Source organism: Oreochromis niloticus, unplaced genomic scaffold, assembly GCF_001858045.2.
Source record: "Oreochromis niloticus isolate F11D_XX unplaced genomic scaffold, O_niloticus_UMD_NMBU tig00000471_pilon, whole genome shotgun sequence".
NCBI lineage: Eukaryota > Metazoa > Chordata > Actinopteri > Cichliformes > Cichlidae > Oreochromis > Oreochromis niloticus.
Window position 1 is genome coordinate 1 of NW_020327176.1, and position 17,320 is coordinate 17,320.

The 17,320-nt window shown below is 43.5% G+C and overlaps 4 non-coding genes across 4 annotated transcripts; all 4 read right to left on the reverse strand.

Annotated features, from left to right (window-relative positions):
* Positions 1 to 4,361: 4,361 nt before the first annotated feature.
* Positions 4,362 to 4,433, reverse strand: trnap-agg (transfer RNA proline (anticodon AGG)). The gene has a single exon. It is a non-coding gene; the product is annotated as a tRNA-Pro (tRNA).
* Positions 4,434 to 7,247: 2,814 nt separating this feature from the next.
* trnap-agg (transfer RNA proline (anticodon AGG)) lies at positions 7,248 to 7,319 on the reverse strand. Its single transcript has one exon. It is a non-coding gene; the product is annotated as a tRNA-Pro (tRNA).
* A 7,644-nt stretch (positions 7,320 to 14,963) lies between these two features.
* trnap-agg (transfer RNA proline (anticodon AGG)) lies at positions 14,964 to 15,035 on the reverse strand. The gene has a single exon. It is a non-coding gene; the product is annotated as a tRNA-Pro (tRNA).
* Positions 15,036 to 15,928: 893 nt separating this feature from the next.
* trnap-cgg (transfer RNA proline (anticodon CGG)) lies at positions 15,929 to 16,000 on the reverse strand. Its single transcript has one exon. It is a non-coding gene; the product is annotated as a tRNA-Pro (tRNA).
* Between the last annotated feature and the right edge of the window lie 1,320 nt (positions 16,001 to 17,320).

Genomic DNA, 17,320 nt, shown 5'->3' on the forward strand with positions numbered 1-17,320 from the left:
CACTAAATGGTGCAGAGTCCAAGGCATTGAAACCCATAGGGGTTGTCCTTACATGGTCGTTGACCAACTATAAACATATCACGTGAGCCAAGGTGGAAAAAAGCCTGGTAATTATCAGCAGAGGTTTCGGGTTGTGAGAAACTTGTGAACCTTGACATATGTAGTTTACTTCTTTACAATGACATTGAATGCCTCAATTTCAATCAGACCTTGTGAGCTGTATAGCCTTTTCACAAGCACTACTGGCTTGGCTTAACTTGACTCAGCTCGGTCTTTAGGGTTTTCCATTAGGTGGTAGTACCTGTTACCGGGTATTTCTAGTACCTGCTCAGTAAGGTTTCCAAGTCACTCTCAAAATGTGACATGTACAGATTGCATGTCAGGGCCTGTGCAGTCAATGGCATCACTCAATAAGTCATGAGTGACTCCTTAACAAAATCAAAAGCACCGATGTGAATGCACATTGGTGTCACAGATCACATTGAAAGTTTTGGCAAAGTACAAATGTACGATGACCAGAATGAATTAAACTAGCCAAAGGTTTCCATGAAACTAAGAGATTGTGATGCGAAGGGGGCTCGTCCGGATTTGAACCCGGGACCTCTCGCACCCAAAGCGAGAATCATACGCCTAGACCACGAGCCACAGGAAGCCTGCACTCACGTCTGGAACTCTGAAAGTTATGAATTAAATCGCCTTCAAATTCAAGCAAGAATGTTTTTAAGCCCTCTTACTATCCATTTTTTAAAATGTCAGGCCTTTACTGACAAGCTCCAACAGGATGACTCCAGAGAGACTGCACACAATGAATGAGAAAAAAGGGTTCCCAGTCATCCAGGTCATGGTAGTCTGATGAGCTTTGATAGAAAGCAGCTGGAATTCTCTAAGTTCTGAAGACCTTTCACCTCTCATCTGAGAACCTTGTTAGTTCTAACACTAAATGGTGCAGAGTCCAAGGCATTGAAACCCCATAGGGGTTGTCCTTACCATGGTCGTTGACCAACTATGAAACATATCACATGAGCCAAGTGTGAAAAAAGGCCTGGGTAATTATCAGCAGAGGTTTCGGGTGTGAGAAACCTTGTGAGACCTTGACATATAGTTTACTTCTTTACAATGACATTGAAATGCCTCAATTTCAATCAGACCTTGTGAGCTGTAATAGCCTTTCCACAAGCACCTACCTGGCTTGGCTTAACTTGACTCAGCTCGGTCTTTAGGGTTTTCCATTAGGTGGTAGTACCTGTTACCGGGTATTTCTAGTACCTGCTCAGTAAGGTTTCAAGTCACTCTCAAAATGTGACATGTACAGATTGCATGTCAGGCCTGTGCAGTCAATGGCATCACTCAATAAGTCATGAGAGTGACTCCTTAACAAAATCAAAAGCACCGATGTTGAATGACACATTGGTGTCACAGATCACATTGAAAGTTTTGGCAAAGTACAAATGTACGATGACCCAGAATAATTAAACTAGCCAAAGGTTTCCATGAAACTAAGAGATTGTGATGCGAAGGGGGCTCGTCGGGATTTGAACCCGGACCCTCGCACCCTAAGCGAGAATCATACGCTAGACCAACGAGCCACAGGAAGCCTGCACTCACGTCTGGAACTCTGAAAGTATAGAATTAAATCGCCATTCAAATTCAGTAAGAATGTTTTTAAGCCTCTTCACGATCCATTTTTTAAAATGTCAGGCCTTTAGTACTGACAAGCTCCAACAGGGATGACTCCAGAGAGACGGCACACAATGAATGAAAAAAAGGGTTCCCAGTCATCCAGGTCATGGTAGTCTGATGAGCTTTGATAGAAAGCAGCTGGAATTCTCTAAGTTTTTGAAGACTTTCACCTCTCATCTGAGAACCTTGTTGTTCTAACACTAAATGGTGCAGAGTCCAAGCATTGAAACCCCTAGGGGTTGTCCTTACCATGTCGTTGACCAACTATGAACATATCACGTGAGCCAAGGTGTGAAAAAGGCCTGGGTAATTATCAGCAGAGGTTCGGGTTTGAGAAACCTTGTGAGACCTTGACATATGTAGTTTACTTCTTTACAATGACATTGAAATGCCTCAATTTCAATCAGACTTGTGAGCTGTAATAGCCCTTTTCCACAAGCACCTACCTGGCTTGGCTTAACTTGACTCAGCTCGGTCTTTAGGGTTTTCCATTAGGTGGTAGTACTGTTACGGGTATTTCTAGTACCTGCTCAGTAAGGTTTCCAAGTCACTCTCAAATGTGACATGTACAGATTGCATGTCAGGGCCTGTGCAGTCATGGCATCACTCAATAAGTCATGAGAGTGACTCTTAACAAAATCAAAAGCACCGATGTTGAATGACACATTGGTGTCACAGATCACATTGAAAGTTTTGGCAAAGTACAAATGTACGATGACCCAGAATGAATTAACTAGCCAAAGGTTTCCATGAAACTAAGAGATTGTGATGCGAAGGGGGCTCGTCCGGGATTTGAACCCGGGACCTCTCGCACCCAAGCGAGAATCATACGCCTAGACCAACGAGCCACAGGAAGCCTGCACTCACGTCTGGACTCTGAAAGTATAGAATTAAATCGGCCTTCAAATTCAAGCAAGAATGTTTTAAGCCCTCTTTACTATCATTTTTTTAAATGTCAGGCCTTTAGTACTGACAAGCTCCAACAGGGATGACTCCAGAGAGCTGCACACAATGAATGAGAAAAAAAGGGTTCCAGTCATCCAGGTCATGGTAGTCTGATGAGCTTTGATAGAAAGCAGCTGGAATTCTCTAAGTTCTTGAAGACCTTTCACCTCTCATCTGAGAACCTTTTAGTTCTAACACTAAATGGTGCAGAGTCCAAGGCATTGAAACCCCATAGGGGTTGTCCTTACCATGGTCGTTGACCAACTATGAAACATATCACTGAGCCAAGGTGTGAAAAAGGCCTGGGTAATTATCAGCAGAGGTTTCGGGTGTGAGAAACCTTGTGAGACCTTGACATATGTAGTTTACTTCTTTACAATGACATTGAAATGCCTCAATTTCAATCAGACCTTGTGAGCTGTAATAGCCCTTTTCCACAAGCACCTACCTGGCTTGGCTTAACTTGACTCAGCTCGGTCTTTAGGGTTTTCCATTAGGTGGTAGTACCTGTTACCGGGTATTTCTAGTACCTGCTCAGTAAGGTTTCCAAGTCACTCTCAAAATGTGACATGTACAGATTGCATGTCAGGGCCTGTGCAGTCAATGGCATCACTCAATAAGTCATGAGAGTGACTCCTTAACAAATCAAAAGCACCGATGTTGAATGACACATTGGTGTCACAGATCACATTGAAAGTTTTGGCAAAGTACAAATGTACGATGACCAGAATGAATTAAACTAGCCAAAGGTTTCCATGAAACTAAGAGATTGTGATGCGAAGGGGCTCGTCCGGGATTTGAACCCGGGACCTCTCGCACCCAAGCGAGAATCATACGCCTAGACCAACGAGCCACAGGAAGCCTGCACTCACGTCTGGAACTCTGAAAGTATAGAATTAAATCGCCATTCAAATTCAAGTAAGAATGTTTTAAGCCCTCTTACATCCATTTTTTAAAATGTCAGGCCTTTAGTACTGACAAGCTCCAACAGGGATGACTCCAGAGAGACGGCACACAATGAATGAGAAAAAAGGGTTCCCAGTCATCCAGGTCATGGTAGTCTGATGAGCTTTGATAGAAAGCAGCTGGAATTCTCTAAGTTTCTTGAAGACCTTTCACCTCTCATCTGAGAACCTTGTTAGTTCTAACACTAAATGGTGCAGAGTCCAAGGCATTGAAACCCCATAGGGGTTGTCCTTACCATGGTCGTTGACCAACTATGAAACATATCACATGAGCCAAGGTGTGAAAAAAGGCCTGGGTAATTATCAGCAGAGGTTTCGGGTGTGAAACCTTGTGAGACCTTGACATATGTAGTTTCACTTCTTTACAATGACATTGAAATGCCTCAATTTCAATCAGACCTTGTGAGCTGTAATAGCCCTTTTCCACAAGCACCTACCTGGCTTGGCTTAACTTGACTCAGCTCGGTCTTTAGGGTTTCCATTAGTGGTAGTACCTGTTACCGGGTATTCTAGTACCTGCTCAGTAAGGTTTCCAAGTCACTCTCAAAATGTGACATGTACAGATTGCATGTCAGGGCCTGTGCAGTCAATGGCATCACTCAATAAGTCATGAGAGTGACTCCTTAACAAAATCAAAAGCACCGATGTTGAATGACACATTGGTGTCACAGATCACATTGAAAGTTTTGGCAAAGTACAAATGTACGATGACCCAGAATGAATTAAACTAGCCAAAGGTTTCCATGAAACTAAGAGATTGTGATGCGAAGGGGGCTCGTCCGGGATTTGAACCCGGGACCTCTCGCACCCTAAGCGAGAATCATACGCCTAGACCAACGAGCCACAGGAAGCCTGCACTCACGTCTGGAACTCTGAAAGTATAGAATTAAATCGCCATTCAAATTCAAGTAAGAATGTTTTAAGCCCTCTTCACGATCCATTTTTTAAAATGTCAGGCCTTTAGTACTGACAAGCTCCAACAGGGATGACTCCAGAGAGACGGCACACAATGAATGAGAAAAAAGGGTTCCCAGTCATCCAGGTCATGGTAGTCTGATGAGCTTTGATAGAAAGCAGCTGGAATTCTCTAAGTTTCTTGAAGACCTTTCACCTCTCATCTGAGAACCTTCTTAGTTCTAACACTAAATGGTGCAGAGTCCAAGGCATTGAAACCCCATAGGGGGTTGTCCTTACCATGGTCGTTGACCAACTATGAAACATATCACATGAGCCAAGGTGTGAAAAAAGGCCTGGGTAATTATCAGCAGAGGTTTTGGGTTGTGAGAAACCTTGTGAGACCTTGACATATGTAGTTTCACTTCTTTACAATGACATTGAAATGCCTCAATTTCAATCAGACCTTGTGAGCTGTAATAGCCTTTTCCACAAGCACCTACCTGGCTTGGCTTAACTTGACTCAGCTCGGTCTTTAGGGTTTTCCATTAGGTGGTAGTACCTGTTACCGGGTATTTCTAGTACCTGCTCAGTAAGGTTTCCAAGTCACTCTCAAAATGTGACATGTACAGATTGCATGTCAGGGCCTGTGCAGTCAATGGCATCACTCAATAAGTCATGAGAGTGACTCCTTAACAAAATCAAAAGCACCGATGTTGAATGACACATTGGTGTCACAGATCACATTGAAAGTTTTGGCAAAGTACAAATGTACGATGACCCAGAATGAATTAAACTAGCCAAAGGTTTCCATGAAACTAAGAGATTGTGATGCGAAGGGGGCTCGTCCGGGATTTGAACCCGGGACCTCTCGCACCCAAGCGAGAATCATACGCCTAGACCAACGAGCCACAGGAAGCCTGCACTCACGTCTGGAACTCTGAAAGTATAGAATTAAATCGGCCTTCAAATTCAAGTAAGAATGTTTTTAAGCCCTCTTTACTATCATTTTTTTAAATGTCAGGCCTTTAGTACTGACAAGCTCCAACAGGGATGACTCCAGAGAGACGCACACAATGAATGAGAAAAAAAGGGTTCCCAGTCATCCAGGTCATGGTAGTCTGATGAGCTTTGATAGAAAGCAGCTGGAATTCTCTAAGTTTCTTGAAGACCTTTCACCTCTCATCTGAGAACCTTGTTAGTTCTAACACTAAATGGTGCAGAGTCCAAGGCATTGAAACCCCATAGGGGTTGTCCTTACCATGGTCGTTGACCAACTATGAAACATATCACGTGAGCCAAGGTGTGAAAAAAGGCCTGGGTAATTATCAGCAGAGGTTTCGGGTTGTGAGAAACCTTGTGAGACCTTGACATATGTAGTTTACTTCTTTACAATGACATTGAAATGCCTCAATTTCAATCAGACCTTGTGAGCTGTAATAGCCCTTTTCCACAAGCACCTACCTGGCTTGGCTTAACTTGACTCAGCTCGGTCTTTAGGGTTTTCCATTAGGTGGTAGTACCTGTTACCGGGTATTTCTAGTACCTGCTCAGTAAGGTTTCCAAGTCACTCTCAAAATGTGACATGTACAGATTGCATGTCAGGGCCTGTGCAGTCAATGGCATCACTCAATAAGTCATGAGAGTGACTCCTTAACAAAATCAAAAGCACCGATGTTGAATGACACATTGGTGTCACAGATCACATTGAAAGTTTTGGCAAAGTACAAATGTACGATGACCCAGAATGAATTAAACTAGCCAAAGGTTTCCATGAAACTAAGAGATTGTGATGCGAAGGGGGCTCGTCCGGGATTTGAACCCGGGACCTCTCGCACCCAAGCGAGAATCATACGCCTAGACCAACGAGCCACAGGAAGCCTGCACTCACGTCTGGAACTCTGAAAGTATAGAATTAAATCGGCCTTCAAATTCAAGTAAGAATGTTTTTAAGCCCTCTTTACTATCGATTTTTTTAAATGTCAGGCCTTTAGTACTGACAAGCTCCAACAGGGATGACTCCAGAGAGCTGCACACAATGAATGAGAAAAAAAGGGTTCCCAGTCATCCAGGTCATGGTAGTCTGATGAGCTTTGATAGAAAGCAGCTGGAATTCTCTAAGTTTCTTGAAGACCTTTCACCTCTCATCTGAGAACCTTTTAGTTCTAACACTAAATGGTGCAGAGTCCAAGGCATTGAAACCCCATAGGGGGTTGTCCTTACCATGGTCGTTGACCAACTATGAAACATATCACGTGAGCCAAGGTGTGAAAAAAGGCCTGGGTAATTATCAGCAGAGGTTTCGGGTTGTGAGAAACCTTGTGAGACCTTGACATATGTAGTTTACTTCTTTACAATGACATTGAAATGCCTCAATTTCAATCAGACCTTGTGAGCTGTAATAGCCCTTTTCCACAAGCACCTACCTGGCTTGGCTTAACTTGACTCAGCTCGGTCTTTAGGGTTTTCCATTAGGTGGTAGTACCTGTTACCGGGTATTTCTAGTACCTGCTCAGTAAGGTTTCCAAGTCACTCTCAAAATGTGACATGTACAGATTGCATGTCAGGGCCTGTGCAGTCAATGGCATCACTCAATAAGTCATGAGAGTGACTCCTTAACAAAATCAAAAGCACCGATGTTGAATGACACATTGGTGTCACAGATCACATTGAAAGTTTTGGCAAAGTACAAATGTACGATGACCCAGAATGAATTAAACTAGCCAAAGGTTTCCATGAAACTAAGAGATTGTGATGCGAAGGGGGCTCGTCCGGGATTTGAACCCGGGACCTCTCGCACCCTAAGCGAGAATCATACGCCTAGACCAACGAGCCACAGGAAGCCTGCACTCACGTCTGGAACTCTGAAAGTATAGAATTAAATCGCCATTCAAATTCAAGTAAGAATGTTTTTAAGCCCTCTTCACGATCCATTTTTTAAAATGTCAGGCCTTTAGTACTGACAAGCTCCAACAGGGATGACTCCAGAGAGACTGCACACAATGAATGAGAAAAAAAGGGTTCCCAGTCATCCAGGTCATGGTAGTCTGATGAGCTTTGATAGAAAGCAGCTGGAATTCTCTAAGTTTCTTGAAGACCTTTCACCTCTCATCTGAGAACCTTTGTTAGTTCTAACACTAAATGGTGCAGAGTCCAAGGCATTGAAACCCCATAGGGGGTTGTCCTTACCATGGTCGTTGACCAACTATGAAACATATCACGTGAGCCAAGGTGTGAAAAAAGGCCTGGGTAATTATCAGCAGAGGTTTCGGGTTGTGAGAAACCTTGTGAGACCTTGACATATGTAGTTTTACTTCTTTACAATGACATTGAAATGCCTCAATTTCAATCAGACCTTGTGAGCTGTAATAGCCCTTTTCCACAAGCACCTACCTGGCTTGGCTTAACTTGACTCAGCTCGGTCTTTAGGGTTTTCCATTAGGTGGTAGTACCTGTTACCGGGTATTTCTAGTACCTGCTCAGTAAGGTTTCCAAGTCACTCTCAAAATGTGACATGTACAGATTGCATGTCAGGGCCTGTGCAGTCAATGGCATCACTCAATAAGTCATGAGAGTGACTCCTTAACAAAATCAAAAGCACCGATGTTGAATGACACATTGGTGTCACAGATCACATTGAAAGTTTTGGCAAAGTACAAATGTACGATGACCCAGAATGAATTAAACTAGCCAAAGGTTTCCATGAAACTAAGAGATTGTGATGCGAAGGGGGCTCGTCCGGGATTTGAACCCGGGACCTCTCGCACCCAAGCGAGAATCATACGCCTAGACCAACGAGCCACAGGAAGCCTGCACTCACGTCTGGAACTCTGAAAGTATAGAATTAAATCGGCCTTCAAATTCAAGCAAGAATGTTTTTAAGCCCTCTTCACTATCCATTTTTTAAAATGTCAGGCCTTTAGTACTGACAAGCTCCAACAGGGATGACTCCAGAGAGACGGCACACAATGAATGAGAAAAAAAGGGTTCCCAGTCATCCAGGTCATGGTAGTCTGATGAGCTTTGATAGAAAGCAGCTGGAATTCTCTAAGTTTCTTGAAGACCTTTCACCTCTCATCTGAGAACCTTCTTAGTTCTAACACTAAATGGTGCAGAGTCCAAGGCATTGAAACCCCATAGGGGGTTGTCCTTACCATGGTCGTTGACCAACTATGAAACATATCACATGAGCCAAGGTGTGAAAAAAGGCCTGGGTAATTATCAGCAGAGGTTTCGGGTGTGAGAAACCTTGTGAGACCTTGACATATGTAGTTTCACTTCTTTACAATGACATTGAAATGCCTCAATTTCAATCAGACCTTGTGAGCTGTAATAGCCCTTTTCCACAAGCACCTACCTGGCTTGGCTTAACTTGACTCAGCTCGGTCTTTAGGGTTTTCCATTAGGTGGTAGTACCTGTTACCGGGTATTTCTAGTACCTGCTCAGTAAGGTTTCCAAGTCACTCTCAAAATGTGACATGTACAGATTGCATGTCAGGGCCTGTGCAGTCAATGGCATCACTCAATAAGTCATGAGAGTGACTCCTTAACAAAATCAAAAGCACCGATGTTGAATGACACATTGGTGTCACAGATCACATTGAAAGTTTTGGCAAAGTACAAATGTACGATGACCCAGAATGAATTAAACTAGCCAAAGGTTTCCATGAAACTAAGAGATTGTGATGCGAAGGGGGCTCGTCCGGGATTTGAACCCGGGACCTCTCGCACCCAAGCGAGAATCATACGCCTAGACCAACGAGCCACAGGAAGCCTGCACTCACGTCTGGAACTCTGAAAGTATAGAATTAAATCGCCATTCAAATTCAAGTAAGAATGTTTTTAAGCCCTCTTCGTTACTATCCATTTTTTAAAATGTCAGGCCTTTAGTACTGACAAGCTCCAACAGGGATGACTCCAGAGAGACGGCACACAATGAATGAGAAAAAAAGGGTTCCCAGTCATCCAGGTCATGGTAGTCTGATGAGCTTTGATAGAAAGCAGCTGGAATTCTCTAAGTTTCTTGAAGACCTTTCACCTCTCATCTGAGAACCTTGTTAGTTCTAACACTAAATGGTGCAGAGTCCAAGGCATTGAAACCCCATAGGGGGTTGTCCTTACCATGGTCGTTGACCAACTATGAAACATATCACATGAGCCAAGGTGTGAAAAAAGGCCTGGGTAATTATCAGCAGAGGTTTCGGGTTGTGAGAAACCTTGTGAGACCTTGACATATGTAGTTTCACTTCTTTACAATGACATTGAAATGCCTCAATTTCAATCAGACCTTGTGAGCTGTAATAGCCCTTTTCCACAAGCACCTACCTGGCTTGGCTTAACTTGACTCAGCTCGGTCTTTAGGGTTTTCCATTAGGTGGTAGTACCTGTTACCGGGTATTTCTAGTACCTGCTCAGTAAGGTTTCCAAGTCACTCTCAAAATGTGACATGTACAGATTGCATGTCAGGGCCTGTGCAGTCAATGGCATCACTCAATAAGTCATGAGAGTGACTCCTTAACAAAATCAAAAGCACCGATGTTGAATGACACATTGGTGTCACAGATCACATTGAAAGTTTTGGCAAAGTACAAATGTACGATGACCCAGAATGAATTAAACTAGCCAAAGGTTTCCATGAAACTAAGAGATTGTGATGCGAAGGGGGCTCGTCCGGGATTTGAACCCGGGACCTCTCGCACCCAAGCGAGAATCATACGCCTAGACCAACGAGCCACAGGAAGCCTGCACTCACGTCTGGAACTCTGAAAGTATAGAATTAAATCGCCTTCAAATTCAAGCAAGAATGTTTTAAGCCCTCTTTACTATCCATTTTTTAAAATGTCAGGCCTTTAGTACTGACAAGCTCCAACAGGGATGACTCCAGAGAGACGGCACACAATGAATGAGAAAAAAAGGGTTCCCAGTCATCCAGGTCATGGTAGTCTGATGAGCTTTGATAGAAAGCAGCTGGAATTCTCTAAGTTCTTGAAGACCTTTCACCTCTCATCTGAGAACCTTCTTAGTTCTAACACTAAATGGTGCAGAGTCCAAGGCATTGAAACCCCATAGGGGTTGTCCTTACCATGGTCGTTGACCAACTATGAAACATATCACATGAGCCAAGGTGTGAAAAAAGGCCTGGGTAATTATCAGCAGAGGTTTCGGGTTGTGAGAAACCTTGTGAGACCTTGACATATGTAGTTTCACTTCTTTACAATGACATTGAAATGCCTCAATTTCAATCAGACCTTGTGAGCTGTAATAGCCCTTTTCCACAAGCACCTACCTGGCTTGGCTTAACTTGACTCAGCTCGGTCTTTAGGGTTTTCCATTAGGTGGTAGTACCTGTTACCGGGTATTTCTAGTACCTGCTCAGTAAGGTTTCCAAGTCACTCTCAAAATGTGACATGTACAGATTGCATGTCAGGGCCTGTGCAGTCAATGGCATCACTCAATAAGTCATGAGAGTGACTCCTTAACAAAATCAAAAGCACCGATGTTGAATGACACATTGGTGTCACAGATCACATTGAAAGTTTTGGCAAAGTACAAATGTACGATGACCCAGAATGAATTAAACTAGCCAAAGGTTTCCATGAAACTAAGAGATTGTGATGCGAAGGGGGCTCGTCCGGGATTTGAACCCGGGACCTCTCGCACCCAAGCGAGAATCATACGCCTAGACCAACGAGCCACAGGAAGCCTGCACTCACGTCTGGAACTCTGAAAGTATAGAATTAAATCGCCATTCAAATTCAAGTAAGAATGTTTTTAAGCCCTCTTCACGATCCATTTTTTAAAATGTCAGGCCTTTAGTACTGACAAGCTCCAACAGGGATGACTCCAGAGAGACGGCACACAATGAATGAGAAAAAAAGGGTTCCCAGTCATCCAGGTCATGGTAGTCTGATGAGCTTTGATAGAAAGCAGCTGGAATTCTCTAAGTTTCTTGAAGACCTTTCACCTCTCATCTGAGAACCTTCTTAGTTCTAACACTAAATGGTGCAGAGTCCAAGGCATTGAAACCCCATAGGGGGTTGTCCTTACCATGGTCGTTGACCAACTATGAAACATATCACATGAGCCAAGGTGTGAAAAAAGGCCTGGGTAATTATCAGCAGAGGTTTCGGGTTGTGAGAAACCTTGTGAGACCTTGACATATGTAGTTTCACTTCTTTACAATGACATTGAAATGCCTCAATTTCAATCAGACCTTGTGAGCTGTAATAGCCCTTTTCCACAAGCACCTACCTGGCTTGGCTTAACTTGACTCAGCTCGGTCTTTAGGGTTTTCCATTAGGTGGTAGTACCTGTTACCGGGTATTTCTAGTACCTGCTCAGTAAGGTTTCCAAGTCACTCTCAAAATGTGACATGTACAGATTGCATGTCAGGGCCTGTGCAGTCAATGGCATCACTCAATAAGTCATGAGAGTGACTCCTTAACAAAATCAAAAGCACCGATGTTGAATGACACATTGGTGTCACAGATCACATTGAAAGTTTTGGCAAAGTACAAATGTACGATGACCCAGAATGAATTAAACTAGCCAAAGGTTTCCATGAAACTAAGAGATTGTGATGCGAAGGGGGCTCGTCCGGGATTTGAACCCGGGACCTCTCGCACCCAAGCGAGAATCATACGCCTAGACCAACGAGCCACAGGAAGCCTGCACTCACGTCTGGAACTCTGAAAGTATAGAATTAAATCGCCTTCAAATTCAAGTAAGAATGTTTTTAAGCCCTCTTCACTATCCATTTTTTAAAATGTCAGGCCTTTAGTACTGACAAGCTCCAACAGGGATGACTCCAGAGAGACGGCACACAATGAATGAGAAAAAAAGGGTTCCCAGTCATCCAGGTCATGGTAGTCTGATGAGCTTTGATAGAAAGCAGCTGGAATTCTCTAAGTTTCTTGAAGACCTTTCACCTCTCATCTGAGAACCTTTTAGTTCTAACACTAAATGGTGCAGAGTCCAAGGCATTGAAACCCCATAGGGGGTTGTCCTTACCATGGTCGTTGACCAACTATGAAACATATCACATGAGCCAAGGTGTGAAAAAAGGCCTGGGTAATTATCAGCAGAGGTTTCGGGTTGTGAGAAACCTTGTGAGACCTTGACATATGTAGTTTACTTCTTTACAATGACATTGAAATGCCTCAATTTCAATCAGACCTTGTGAGCTGTAATAGCCCTTTTCCACAAGCACCTACCTGGCTTGGCTTAACTTGACTCAGCTCGGTCTTTAGGGTTTTCCATTAGGTGGTAGTACCTGTTACCGGGTATTTCTAGTACCTGCTCAGTAAGGTTTCCAAGTCACTCTCAAAATGTGACATGTACAGATTGCATGTCAGGGCCTGTGCAGTCAATGGCATCACTCAATAAGTCATGAGAGTGACTCCTTAACAAAATCAAAAGCACCGATGTTGAATGACACATTGGTGTCACAGATCACATTGAAAGTTTTGGCAAAGTACAAATGTACGATGACCCAGAATGAATTAAACTAGCCAAAGGTTTCCATGAAACTAAGAGATTGTGATGCGAAGGGGGCTCGTCCGGGATTTGAACCCGGGACCTCTCGCACCCAAGCGAGAATCATACGCCTAGACCAACGAGCCACAGGAAGCCTGCACTCACGTCTGGAACTCTGAAAGTATAGAATTAAATCGCCTTCAAATTCAAGCAAGAATGTTTTAAGCCCTCTTTACTATCCATTTTTTTAAAATGTCAGGCCTTTAGTACTGACAAGCTCCAACAGGGATGACTCCAGAGAGACGGCACACAATGAATGAGAAAAAAAGGGTTCCCAGTCATCCAGGTCATGGTAGTCTGATGAGCTTTGATAGAAAGCAGCTGGAATTCTCTAAGTTCTTGAAGACCTTTCACCTCTCATCTGAGAACCTTCTTAGTTCTAACACTAAATGGTGCAGAGTCCAAGGCATTGAAACCCCATAGGGGGTTGTCCTTACCATGGTCGTTGACCAACTATGAAACATATCACATGAGCCAAGGTGTGAAAAAAGGCCTGGGTAATTATCAGCAGAGGTTTCGGGTTGTGAGAAACCTTGTGAGACCTTGACATATGTAGTTTCACTTCTTTACAATGACATTGAAATGCCTCAATTTCAATCAGACCTTGTGAGCTGTAATAGCCCTTTTCCACAAGCACCTACCTGGCTTGGCTTAACTTGACTCAGCTCGGTCTTTAGGGTTTTCCATTAGGTGGTAGTACCTGTTACCGGGTATTTCTAGTACCTGCTCAGTAAGGTTTCCAAGTCACTCTCAAAATGTGACATGTACAGATTGCATGTCAGGGCCTGTGCAGTCAATGGCATCACTCAATAAGTCATGAGAGTGACTCCTTAACAAAATCAAAAGCACCGATGTTGAATGACACATTGGTGTCACAGATCACATTGAAAGTTTTGGCAAAGTACAAATGTACGATGACCCAGAATGAATTAAACTAGCCAAAGGTTTCCATGAAACTAAGAGATTGTGATGCGAAGGGGGCTCGTCCGGGATTTGAACCCGGGACCTCTCGCACCCAAGCGAGAATCATACGCCTAGACCAACGAGCCACAGGAAGCCTGCACTCACGTCTGGAACTCTGAAAGTATAGAATTAAATCGCCATTCAAATTCAAGCAAGAATGTTTTTAAGCCCTCTTTACTATCCATTTTTTTTTAAATGTCAGGCCTTTAGTACTGACAAGCTCCAACAGGGATGACTCCAGAGAGACGGCACACAATGAATGAGAAAAAAAGGGTTCCCAGTCATCCAGGTCATGGTAGTCTGATGAGCTTTGATAGAAAGCAGCTGGAATTCTCTAAGTTTCTTGAAGACCTTTCACCTCTCATCTGAGAACCTTCTTAGTTCTAACACTAAATGGTGCAGAGTCCAAGGCATTGAAACCCCATAGGGGGTTGTCCTTACCATGGTCGTTGACCAACTATGAAACATATCACGTGAGCCAAGGTGTGAAAAAAGGCCTGGGTAATTATCAGCAGAGGTTTCGGGTTGTGAGAAACCTTGTGAGACCTTGACATATGTAGTTTTACTTCTTTACAATGACATTGAAATGCCTCAATTTCAATCAGACCTTGTGAGCTGTAATAGCCCTTTTCCACAAGCACCTACCTGGCTTGGCTTAACTTGACTCAGCTCGGTCTTTAGGGTTTTCCATTAGGTGGTAGTACCTGTTACCGGGTATTTCTAGTACCTGCTCAGTAAGGTTTCCAAGTCACTCTCAAAATGTGACATGTACAGATTGCATGTCAGGGCCTGTGCAGTCAATGGCATCACTCAATAAGTCATGAGAGTGACTCCTTAACAAAATCAAAAGCACCGATGTTGAATGACACATTGGTGTCACAGATCACATTGAAAGTTTTGGCAAAGTACAAATGTACGATGACCCAGAATGAATTAAACTAGCCAAAGGTTTCCATGAAACTAAGAGATTGTGATGCGAAGGGGCTCGTCCGGGATTTGAACCCGGGACCTCTCGCACCCTAAGCGAGAATCATACGCCTAGACCAACGAGCCACAGGAAGCCTGCACTCACGTCTGGAACTCTGAAAGTATAGAATTAAATCGCCATTCAAATTCAAGTAAGAATGTTTTTAAGCCCTCTTCACGATCCATTTTTTAAAATGTCAGGCCTTTAGTACTGACAAGCTCCAACAGGGATGACTCCAGAGAGACGGCACACAATGAATGAGAAAAAAAGGGTTCCCAGTCATCCAGGTCATGGTAGTCTGATGAGCTTTGATAGAAAGCAGCTGGAATTCTCTAAGTTTCTTGAAGACCTTTCACCTCTCATCTGAGAACCTTCATTAGTTCTAACACTAAATGGTGCAGAGTCCAAGGCATTGAAACCCCATAGGGGTTGTCCTTACCATGGTCGTTGACCAACTATGAAACATATCACATGAGCCAAGGTGTGAAAAAAGGCCTGGGTAATTATCAGCAGAGGTTTCGGGTTGTGAGAAACCTTGTGAGACCTTGACATATGTAGTTTCACTTCTTTACAATGACATTGAAATGCCTCAATTTCAATCAGACCTTGTGAGCTGTAATAGCCTTTTCCACAAGCACCTACCTGGCTTGGCTTAACTTGACTCAGCTCGGTCTTTAGGGTTTTCCATTAGGTGGTAGTACCTGTTACCGGGTATTTCTAGTACCTGCTCAGTAAGGTTTCCAAGTCACTCTCAAAATGTGACATGTACAGATTGCATGTCAGGGCCTGTGCAGTCAATGGCATCACTCAATAAGTCATGAGAGTGACTCCTTAACAAAATCAAAAGCACCGATGTTGAATGACACATTGGTGTCACAGATCACATTGAAAGTTTTGGCAAACTACAAATGTACGATGACCCAGAATGAATTAAACTAGCCAAAGGTTTCCATGAAACTAAGAGATTGTGATGCGAAGGGGGCTCGTCCGGGATTTGAACCCGGGACCTCTCGCACCCGAAGCGAGAATCATACGCCTAGACCAACGAGCCACAGGAAGCCTGCACTCACGTCTGGAACTCTGAAAGTAGAGAATTAAATCGGCCTTCAAATTCAAGCAAGAATAATTTTAAGCCCTCTTTACTATCCATTTTTTAAAAATGTCAGGCCTTTACTACTGACAAGCTCCAACAGGGATGACTCCAGAGAGACGGCACACAATGAATGAGAAAAAAAGGGTTCCCAGTCATCCAGGTCATGGTAGTCTGATGAGCTTTGATAGAAAGCAGCTGGAATTCTCTAAGTTGCTTGAAGACCTTTCACCTCTCATCTGAGAACCTTCATTAGTTCAACACTAAATGGTGCAGAGTCCAAGGCATTGAAACCCCATAGGGGGTTGTCCTTACCATGGTCGTTGACCAACTATGAAACATATCACATGAGCCAAGGTGTGAAAAAAGGCCTGGGTAATTATCAGCAGAGGTTTCGGTGTGAAACCTTGTGAGACCTTGACATATGTAGTTTCACTTCTTTACAATGACATTGAAATGCCTCAATTTCAATCAGACCTTGTGAGCTGTAATAGCCCTTTTCCACAAGCACCTACCTGGCTTGGCTTAACTTGACTCAGCTCGGTCTTTAGGGTTTTCCATTAGGTGGTAGTACCTGTTACCGGGTATTTCTAGTACCTGCTCAGTAGGTTTCCAAGTCACTCTCAAATGTGACATGTACAGATTGCATGTCAGGGCCTGTGCAGTCAATGGCATCACTCAATAAGTCATAGAGTGACTCCTTAACAAAATCAAAGCACCGATGTTGAATGACACATTGGTGTCACAGATCACATTGAAAGTTTTGGCAAAGTACAAATGTACGATGACCCAGAATGAATTAAACTAGCCAAAGGTTTCCATGAAACTAAGAGATTGTGATGCGAAGGGCTCGTCCGGGATTTGAACCCGGGACCTCTCGCACCCAAGCGAGAATCATACGCCTAGACCAACGAGCCACAGAAGCCTGCACTCACGTCTGGAACTCTGAGTATAGAATTAAATCGCCATTCAAATTCAAGCAAGAATGTTTTAAGCCCTCTTCACTATCCATTTTTTAAATGTCAGGCCTTAGTACTGACAAGCTCCAACAGGGATGACTCCAGAGAGACGCACACAATGAATGAGAAAAAAGGTTCCCAGTCATCCAGGTCATGGTAGTCTGATGAGCTTTGATAGAAAGCAGCTGGAATTCTCTAAGTTTCTTGAAGACCTTTCACCTCTCATCTAGAACCTTTAGTTCTAACACTAAATGGTGCAGAGTCCAAGGCATTGAAACCCATAGGGTTGTCTTACCATGGTCGTTGACCAACTATGAAACAT